The sequence below is a fragment of the Salmo salar genome, chromosome ssa25 (assembly GCF_905237065.1).
Source record: "Salmo salar chromosome ssa25, Ssal_v3.1, whole genome shotgun sequence".
In the NCBI taxonomy this organism is placed as follows: domain Eukaryota; kingdom Metazoa; phylum Chordata; class Actinopteri; order Salmoniformes; family Salmonidae; genus Salmo; species Salmo salar.
The window spans coordinates 32,463,058-32,474,603 of NC_059466.1; positions in this window are offsets into that span (position 1 = coordinate 32,463,058).

Sequence of the window (11,546 nt, forward strand, 5' to 3'; positions counted from 1 at the left end):
TCAATGAAATGCAGTTTGTTAGATTCATTCATTGAAGGATATACATGACCCTCTGTGTATATGGTGCATATGTGATATGAGTCATTGTTTGACTGTTCTCACCATGATGAACGACATGTGGACAGGAAGATTTTCCAGCTGGCTAAAACCGTCACTTTTACAGAAATGTTGATTAATGTGCACTGTTCCTGTAAAAGTCTGCGTAATAAAATAAAGTAAAGTAAAACATGACAAGTGAGGACTCCAGATACTGATGTTGAATAATGAAAGCAGTGTTGGCTCTGAGTTTAAAAACCTACTGTAGTACATGACATCATCACCATACATGAATAATGTACATAAATATAATATGACCATGAATTATGTCATTGTCTAATATAGTGTCATACATGATAATATCAATGTACAGTGCAGGTAGAGGTACAAATAGATGTTTTACATTATATCAGTTTCTCAATGCTGCATATAGCCAGAAACCTCACTTAAACCATACTCTATGTATGGGAGCATATTCAGTGGCCGACGGTTAGCCTTCCATTTGAGCCTTCCATTTGAGCCTTCCATTTGAGCCTTCCATTTGAGCCTTCCATTTGAGTCTTCCATTTGAGCCTTCCATTTGAGCCTTCCATTTGACATAATGCTTGCTAATCACTTTAATGAAATAATGTTTTGTGCAAGCACATCATGTGCTGTTTTATCTGTTTACAGTGAGCCCATAGATATACTTCTTGCACATACATACTTTTCTATTCGTAGCTCCTGGCTCTGCTATAAAATAGAGTGACAGCAACTATCAAGGGAGGAATTTCCCAGCTTCCTCTGACAGACCTCGGCGGATGTAACAATCAGTTGCATCAGCCAACATTCCTTACCACAGGGATTATCCAACCAGAGACATGAGACAAACTGGGTTGGAATCTCAACCTACGGTAAAATCCTACACAAGCCGCTGCATATTTGAGACGAGACTCACCAGAAATATATTTTAAGAACAAGAAAATAAGTGAACTTCCTTTGTCGGTCTCCGTCTTGTTGGTAACTGGGCCTTTAACATCCTGCTAAGCTCCACTGAGGGGTGAGCTGATGTAAACAAGTTAAGCAATTGGAATTGTGCTCAATCTCCCCTTATCCTTCTGACAGCCATGCACAGATCCAGTGACATTGCTCAGTGCGACAAGCCTGCCAGCCAGTGTCAGCATCAGCATACGTTGGACCAGAGAAATGGAGTGTGTCTGCCTTTTGGGTTTGGGTGACTGCATCTAGAGATTACAACCTAAACCTTAGACAGGAGAGGCAATGAGGCAAGCAGGTAAACTAATTCACGCAATGGACTTGTTATACACGGGCAACCGCAAATTCTTGTTGTTAAACTATCATGCAGTACTTACAATTGAATGTCCCCCTTCTACCACATGAATCCCAACATTGTTTACCTTGTATCTTTTCTTCTTTGACATAGCCCCTGAAAACGGCAGTGGAGTTTAGCTCAGTAAGCCCTTCCCACTGGGCACACACTGGTTGAATCAATGTTGTTTCCACACATTTTCAATGAAATTACATTGAACCAACATGGAATAGATGTTAAATTGACATCTGTGCCCAGTGGGTTGCTCCAGAGACACTGTCATCACACAGACAGACAGACAGACATAGGAGGGTTTTATTGTGATTTACCAGAGTGAGTATGGAGCCTCCCCAGTGCCTAGACTGGGGATCAGTGGGGTTTCAGTGCTCAGTGATGAAGAAAGGAAGGCTGAAGAACAGCCAGGTTGGTCTCACTGATGGGGGAGGGGAGGGCTGTGATTGACATGTGTACTCTACTTGAAACCCCAGTTCCTCACCTGCCCAGGGGGAGAGATGACCCTGAGATAAGCATCCTCCTATAGGCCCTGAGGCGGGTCACTCACCCTGGATCCACCAAGCACAGAACAGCATATACTGTCTGTTTGCACAGAAAGCCCCTGGAAGCTCCATATCTCCACAGAGAGACCAGGGCTCCTGTCTTGTCATAATGTGTTTGTTATCTTCAGTGGATATTGGTAAGATTCTGCCAAATAGCTTCACATGACTTTACTATGAGAGAATGATCAGGGATGTTGTTGAGGGATATTGTCTCTGTGTTGGATTGGTAACCCATCCCTCTCCTCATGAATCCTCTTATTGAATCTTTATGTTTCCTCTTTCCAGATAAAGCCCACCCCAATATACTGAAGCTATAACCACCAGTGACAATCCACCTCACCTCTTCTCTTGGTTTAAATCCATGAGATGAATGATAGAGGGAGAAAGTCATTTGGTGGGATAAAAATACATGGGGATCGATGATGCAATGGATACTCCCCAAAGCTTGATGCTCCAGTCCACTGAACATGAGCATCAGGGAGACTCCAGCCTGCTTGTTGTTTCCAGGTGAACTCACCAGTCCAGTCTTCTCTCTCTCTTCTCTCTCTCTCACTTTCTCTGTCTTGACTTTCCTCTTTCTCTTTCTCTCTCTCTCTCTCTCTCTGGTTATTGGAGGATTGATGGAGCTGCATCCCCCTGACTGGGGAGAAAGTAGAGGCTTTCAGAAGGTGACTACCTCAAGTATGTTCTCCTGAAGATAATGTCATGTCGATTTAAAGTCACAGCTATCATGTGGACATGCCCTACGGTAACAGCCTGTTCCATCAAAATCACTCATCAATCTGGGTATACTATACTGTGGCACTGGAGAACAGTGATGGAGCTAACACATTGACTTATTCATTATTCAGATCCTGGATGTTTTCCCTCCTTGTTACCCAATGATGCAAAAACAGAGAGAATATGATTAAGATGCTGTGATTAACAGATGATGGGTAACAGTATTTAATATTGCAATCAATTTGATAACATTTAATATTTAGAGTAGATTACTAATTTCCTTGTAAAGAAATATCTTAAATTATATAAAATGACTAATGAGTTCTAATGGAGACACCCATATTGCAGTTAACCTGAGCAAAACAGCATCCTCTGTGAGCAATACCAGAGGGGTATACAACAAAGCAGGATCAAGGAGTTAAATATTCTGAAATAACTTTAGATGTTTGACTAAGATAAGCTTGAAATGGGCATGGTCTAATTGAGTCAACAACCAAAAACACATATCTAAGTTCAGCTTGCCTAATGAACCAGAAAACCGGCAGTTATTTCTGTCTGTTTACTAAAGTTCTGTTTATCAAAGTTCTGTTTATCAAAGTTCTACATTTTGGTGTAAAATCATTTTAGACAGCGGAGTCTAAATGGATTGCACTATAAACCTGGCAATGTTAAATCCTCAATTCCCCACAGCAGGCAGCAGCAGCCAATCTCACTTGTATCTGGGCAGCTTTATGAGAGGCTTGTCCTGCATTGTGCCTATCTTTTAATGGCCGTAGGAAGTCCTGGGTGAGTGAAAGAGACAGCTCTAGTCGGGAGATTAGGGTGTTTTATTCTTCTTAAACCCACAGTACACAGATGGATACATCTCTCTTTCCCTTTGGCGACGTGCAGAATGGGATTTCACTTCCTTAATTATCTGACGGTTATCTGACCCACCTGCCCAAAGGTCCTTACTGATGGGATCTAATGACCAGTTAGAGTGGGTGCTGCCGGTTGGAACATGGTCAAGACAATTGTAGCTGTCTTTGAGATGGACACGGAGTGACCACAGGGTCAAGTGTGTCTTGACCCTCTGTATTCTGTCTCATTAATCATGTGTCATACTGTACATTTTGCTTGGGTTTATTTAAAGAGATAAGGGAAGAGTGTCTGGTTGATCTGTGAATCCTTAAGGTAATGTTTGCCAAGATGAGGGATGTTAAGAGATTTTCACTGGGCTCTGAGGCAAGATACATTTTTAATGTTGTGTGTGTGTTGTATACATAAGTCTTCCTATTGACCTAAAATAAGATGGGAGCTGTTGCAGCCCATTACAGTAGGTCAAGGTTAGTTCAATTAAGACTGGCAACCCTGCCCTAGCATACATGATTCAATATTGGTCTCCTGACTCAAAATTAACTTTAAAAAAAAAATTTGCAAAGAAAACTGGTGAAACCTGACATATTCGGAAACCTGTATATTCGTAAAGTATTCAGACCGCTTCATTTTTTCCACATTTTGTTACATTACAGCCTTATTCTAAAACTGATTTTAAAAATTGTTTCCTCATCAATCTACACACAATACCCTATAATGACAAAGCAAAAACATTGTTTTCAAAATTTTTGTTTCTGCAAAACAGAAATATCTTATTAACATAAGTATTCAGACCCTTTGCTATGAGACTCATAATTGAGCTCAGGTGCAATCCTTTCATTGATCATCCTTGAGATGTTTCTACAACTTGAATGGAGTCCACCTGTGGTAGAAGAAGTTTGGAACCACCAAAACTCTTCCTAGAGCTGGCCACTCGGTCAAACTGAGCAATTGGTGGGCCTCCCGAATGGCACATGGTCTAAGGCAATGCATCGCAGTGCTTGTAGTGCCACTACAGATCCTGGTTCGAGTTCAGGCTCTGTTGCAGCTGGCCACGACCGGGAGACCCATGGAGCGGCGCACAATTGGCCCAGTGATGTCCGGGTTAGGGGAGGGTTTGGCCGGTAGGGATGTTCTTGTACCTTTGTGCTCTAGCGACTCCTGTGGCGGGCCGGGTGCAATGCACGCTGACACAGTTGCCAGGTGTACGGTGTTTCCTCCGACACATTGGTGCGGCTGGCTTCCTTGTTAAGCGGGCATTGTGTCAAGAAGCAGTGTGGTTTGGTTGGGTTGTGTTTCGGAGGACGCACGGCTCTCGACCTTCACCTCTCTTGAGTCCGTGCGGGAGTTGCAGCGATGAAACAAGACTGTAGGTACTAATTATTATTTTTTACTTTAGTTTATTTGGTAAATATTTTCTTAACTCTTCTTGAACTGCACTGTTGGTTAAGTGCTTGTAAGTAAGCATTTCACAGTAAGGTCTACACTTGTTGTATTCGGCGCATGTGACAAATAATGTTTGATTTGATTTGCATATTGGATACCACAAAATTGGGGAGAAAAAGGGGTAAAAGTTAAAAAAATCAACTGTGCAATCGGGGGAGAAGTGCCTTGGTTACTCTGACAGGGCTCCAGAGTTCTTCTGTGGAAATGGGAGAACGTTCCAGAAGGACAACTATGTAACGGTTGTCCATAGGAGTACACCAAGGTGCAGTGTGGTAAGTGTTCATCTTGATATTTATTTTTACTCAGAACACTTAAACAAAATAATAAACAATGGTAAATGACCGTCACGTCTTGCAGGCTTACCGAGCAGTACAAAAATAAGATCCCACAACTCAAGGAGGGAAAAAGGGCTGCCTAAGTATGGTTCCCAATCAGAGACAACGATAGGCAGCTGCCTCTGATTGGAAACCATACCTAGCCAAAACACAGAAATATAAAACATAGAATGCCCACCCCACACCCTGACCTAACAACATAGAGAAATAAACCGTCTCTCTCAGGGCGTGACAAACTATCTCTGCAGCACTCCACCAATCAGGCCGTTATGGTGGAGTAAAAGGCACATGACAGTCCTAAAGGACTTTCAGACCATGAGAAACAAGATTCTCTGGTCTGATGAAACCAAGATTGAACTCTTTGGCCTGAATGTCAAGTGTCACGTTTGAAGGAAACCTGGCACCATCACTACAGTGAAGTATGGTGGTGGCAGCAAAATGCTGTGGAGACGTTTTTCAGCGACAGGGACTGGGAGACTAGTCAGGATCGAGAGAAAGATGAATGGAGAAAAGTACGGAGAGATCCTTGATGAAAACTTGCTCCAGAGCGCTCAGGACCTCAGACTGGGGCGAAGGTTCACCTTCCAACTGGACAATGACCCAAAGCACATCACATCTGCCACACTGATCCTCAACACTGGGGCCCCTCAGGGGTGTGTACTTGGTTCCCTCCTGTACTCCCTGTTTACCCACAATTGCGTGACCAAACGCGACTCCAACACCATCATTAAGTTCGCTGACGACAGCCTGATCACCGACAACGATGAGATAGCCTATTGGAAGGAGGTCAGAGAACTGGCAGTGTCGTGCCAGGACAACAACCTCTCCCTTAATGTGAGCAAGACAAAGGAGCTGATCGTGGAGTACAGGAAAAGACGGGCTGAACAGGCGCCCATTAACATCAACAGGGCTGTAGTGGAGCGGGTTCGAAAGTTTCAAGTTCCTTGTTGTCCACATCACCAATGAACTATCATGGTCCAAGCACACCAAGACAGTCGTGAAGAGGGGACAACAAAACCTTTTCCCCCTCAGGAGACTGAAAAGATTTGGCATGGGTCCCCAGATCCTCAAAAAGTTCTACAGCTGCACCATCGAGAGCATCCTAACCGGTTGCATCACCGCCTGGTATGGTAACTGCTCGGCCTCTGACCATAAGGCGCTACAGAGGGTAGTACGTACGGCCCAGTACATCATCGGGGCCAAGCTTCCTGCAATCCAGTACTTATATAATAGGCAGTGTCAGAGGAAAGCCCATAAAATTGTCAGAGACTCCAGTCACCCAAGTCATAGACTGTTTTCTCTGCTATCACACGGCAAGTGGTACCAGAGCGCCAAGTCTTGTACCAAGAGGCTCCTTAACAGCTTCTACCCCCAAGCCATAAGACTGTTAAAAATGTATGAAATGGCCATTGGACAATTACATTGACCCCCCCCCCCCCCTTCCCCGTTTATTATCTAGGCATAGTCACTTCACCCCTACCTACATGTACAAATTACCTCAACTAACCTGTACCCCCGCACACTGACTCAGTACAGGTACCCCCTGTATATAGCCTTGTTATTGTTATGTTATTGTGTTACTTTTAATTATTTTTGTTATTTTTTACTTTAGTTTATTTGGTAAATATTTTTTTTAACTCTTCTTGAACTGCACATTTGGTTATTGGCTTGTAAGTAAGCATTTCACGGTAAGTTCTAAACTTGTATTTGGCGCATGTGACAAATTAAGTCTGATTTGATTTGATTATTTCATGTTTTTTATATATATATTTGCAAACATTTCTACAAACCTGTTTTTGCTTTGTCATTATGGGGTATTGTCTGTAGTTTGTTGAGGGAAAAAAAACTATTTAACCCAGTTTAAAATAAGGCTGTAATGTAACAAAATGTGGAAAAAGTCAAGGGTTCTGAATACTTTCCGAATGCACTTTATTTGATGAGAAGGTGTAAAATAGCTGCTTTCAGCTAATAAAACTGATTCATCCATTGAAAGTCTATCTTTACCTTTCGGTGCCATTGGGGAATAAAGCATGTCGATTCGCTGTCACTTTAATGACAAAGCAATGATACACCTCGAACCAGAGCAAGTTATACATTCTGTACCATGAGATCCAATGTGACACTTGCAATTTTGGCCATAGAATTAAACAGGCGGAGGAGGAGGCTGGAGTGTATTATTTCCTTCTGGTGCTCAGACAGTCTGTCACAGCAAAGCAGCACAGCAGAGGAGCTGGAAGCTGAGCCGGTCAGTAACAGAGCACCAGACTGAGGAGTAATATTGCCCCCGAGTATGTCGCAGTATTCAGCCATGTGTTGTACCGAGGAGTAATCTCACACAGCCTATGGATGGCTTGACATGAATGGGAGAGAGGGACTTTTTCACGCTGTTGTTGTTGTTCTGTCTCCTTGTGTGCTCTCCAGCCTGCCCAAGTGGAATGAACATCATTCATGCCTTTGGACCATGATGCTGAGGAACTTGCAGCCTCCTAGCTGGCTTAAACAGTTTGATTCTGGACAGGTCCATGCTATAATATAAATACTTTATTAATAGGCAAAGCTAAATATCTAAATTAAAATGTATTTTACAATCTCACTCGTGCGCATTTGTGTATGCGTGTGCATGCGCCTCTCTCTCAGTCAGTCAGTCAGCCAGTCAATCAGTTAGTTATCCCCTTATCCCCTGCCTCACTCTGTGTTGCCAACCTTTCAATATTTCCAATGATGTGCCTCTAAAATATTTTTCCAGGGCAACCAGGGAACCAAACACATTCCCAGGGGCATCTTGCTGGTATGCCTTTTGTTTACACTACTCATATCCATTCCTACTTATAATATAAGGTGGCGTGGCGCAGCGGTCCAAGGCACTGCATCTCAGTGCAAGAGGTGTCACTGCAGTCCCTGGTTTGAATCCAGGCTGCATCACATCTGGCCGTGATTGGGCGTCCCATAGGGCGGCGCACAATTGGCCCAGCATCGTCCAGGTTTGGCCGGGGTAGGCCGTCATTGTAAATAAGAATTTGTTCTTAACTGACTTGCCTAGTTAAATATAAATACACTAACTGACAAAAATTAGAAAGAGAAAATATATTCAGTGACAAACTATTTTATAAAACATTAATTAAATAACCTCACATTGTCCTTATTGATACCCTGCTGTTTTATCATGTTTTGTGGACTATAGCATACAGTGCTGTGAAAAGGTGTTTGCCCCCTTTCTAATTTTCGCTACTTTTGCATATTTTTTAGACTGACTTTTATCAGATCTTCAACCAAAACCTAATATTAGATAAAGGGAACCTGAGTGAACAAATAACACAACAATGACATACTTATTTCATTTATTTCATAAACAAAGTTATGCAACACCCAATTCTCCTGTGTGAAAAAGTAATTGCCCCCTTACACTCAATAGATGGTTGTGCCACCTTTAGCTGCAGTGACTCCAACCAAACGCTTCCTGTAGTTGTTGATCAGCCTCTCATGTTGCTGTTGAGAAATTTGGCTCAGATTTCCATGCAGAACTGCTTTAACTCAGTGATATTTGTGCTTGTTTCAAGTCCTGGACTTTGACTAGGCCTTTCCAAAACCTAATATTTGTTGCTTTTCTGCCATTTTCATGTAGACTTGATTGTGTGTTTTGGATTATTGTCTTGCTACATGACCCAGCAGCGCTTCAGCTTCAGCTCACAGCTTCAGCTTCAGCCTGACATTCTCCTGTAGAATTTTCTGATACAGAACAGAATTCATGTTTCCTTCTATTAAGGCAAGTTGTCCAGCTCCTGAGGCAGCAAAGCATCCTCTGTTTCACGGAAACATGGCTCACTCAGGATACGTTATCAGAGTCGGTACAGCCACCTGGTTTCTTCACGCATCGCGCTGACAGAAACCAACATCTCTCTGGTAAGAAGAAGGGCGGGGGTGTATGCCTTATGATTAACGAGTCATGGTATGATCATAACAACATACAGGAACTCAAGTCCTATTGTTCACCTGACCTAGAATTCCTTACAATCAAATGCCGACCGCATTATCTACCAAGAGAATTTTCTTCAATTATAATCACAGCCGTGTATATCCCCCCCAAGCAGACACCTCGACGGCCCTGAAAGAATTTCATTGGACTCTATGTAAACTGGAATCCACATATCCTGAGGCTGCATTTATTGTAGCTGAGGATTTTAACAAGGCTAATCTGAAAACAAGGCTCCCTAAATTTTATCAGCATATCGAATGCGCGACCCGGGCTGGCAACATTCTGGATCATTGCTACTCTAACATCCACGACGCGTACAAAGCCCTCCCTCGCCCTCCTTTCGGCAATTTGAACACGACTCCATTTTGTTGCTCCCAGCCTATAGACAGAATCGAAAACAGGAAACATCCATGCTCAGGTCTGTTCAACGCTTGTCCAACCAATCTGATTCCACGCTTGAAGATTGCTTCGATCACGTGGACTGGGATATGTTCCGGATAGCCTCAGACAACAACATTGATTTATACGCTGATTCGGTGAGCGAGTTAATTAGCAAGTGCATTGGTGATGTTGTATCCACGATGACTATTAAAACCTTCCCTAACCAGAAACTATGGATTGATTGCAGCATTCACGCAAAACTGAAAGTGCGAACCACTGCTTTTAATCCTGGCAAGGCGACCAGAAACATGACCGAATACAAACAGTGTAGCTATTCCCTCCGCAAGGCAATCAAACAAGCTAAGCATCAATATAGACAAAGTAGAGTCGCAATTCAACAGCTCAGACATGAGACGTATGTGGCAGGGTCTACAGTCAATCATGGATTACAAAAAGAAAACCAGCCCCGTCGCGGACACCGATGTCTTGCTCCCTGACAAACTAAACAACTTCTTTGCTCGACTTTGAGGACTATACAATGCCATTGACATGGCCCGCTACCAAAACCTGCGGGTTCTCCTTTACCGCAGCCAGCGTGAGTAAAACATTTAAACATGTTAACCCTCGCAAGGCTGCCGGCCCAGACGGAATCCCTAGCCGCGTCCTCAGAGCATGCGCAGACCAACTGGCTGGTGTGTTTACAGACATATTCAATCAATCCCTATCCCAGTCTGCTGTTCCCACATGCTTCAAGAGGGCCACCATTGTTCCTGTTCCCAAGAAAGCTAAGGTAACTGAGCTAAACGACTATCACCCCGTAGCACTCACTTCCGTCATCATGAAGTGCTTTGAGAGACTAGTCAAGGATCATATCACCTGACACCCTAGACCCACTCCAATTTGCTGTGGACCCCAATAGATCCACAGATGAAGCAATTGCAATCACACTGCACACTGCCCTAGCCCATCTGGACAAAAAAATACCTATGTAAGAATGCTGTTCATCGATTACAGCTCAGCATTTAACACCATTTTACCCTCCAAACGTGTCATTAAGACCCTGGGTCTCGACCCCGCCATGTCGAGACCCATGGCGGGGTCGCCTCTTCAACCTCAGGAGGCTGAAGAAATTTGTCTTGTCACCAAAAACACTCACAAACCTTTACAGATGCACAATCGAGAGCATCCTGTCGGGCTGCATGGTATGGCAACTGCTCTGCCCATAACCGTAAGGCTCTCCAGAGGGTAGTGAGGTCTGCACAACACATCACCGGGGCAAACAACCTGCCCTCCAGGACACCTACACCACCCGATGTCACAGGAAGGCCAAAAAGATCATCAAGGACAACAACCACCCGAGCCACTGCCTGTTCACCCCGCTATCATCCAGAAGGTGAGGTCAGTACAGGTGCATCAAAGCTGGGGCCGAGAGACTGAAAAACAGCTTGTATCTCAAGGCAATCAGACTGTTAAACAGCCATCACTAACATTGAGTGGCTGCTGCCAACATACAGACTCAAATTCTAGCCACTTTTGTAATTAATAATTGGATGTAATAAATGTATCACTAGTCACTTAAACAATGCCATTTTATATAATGTTTACATACCCTACATTACTCAGCGTATATATATATACTGTACTCTATACCATCTACTGCATCTTGCCTATGCCGTTCGGCCATCGCTCATCCATATATTTAAATGTACATATTCTTATTAATTCCTTTACACTTGTGTGTATAAGGTAGTTGTTTTGAAATTGTTAGATTACTTAGAGATGACTGTTAGATATTACTGCATGGTTGGAACTAGAAGCACAAGCATTTCGCTTCACTCGCATTAACATCTGCTAACCATGTGTATGTGACCAATACAATTTGATTTGCTCCACAAACATCACACTACAACCACCGTTGGTATAAGGTTCTTACT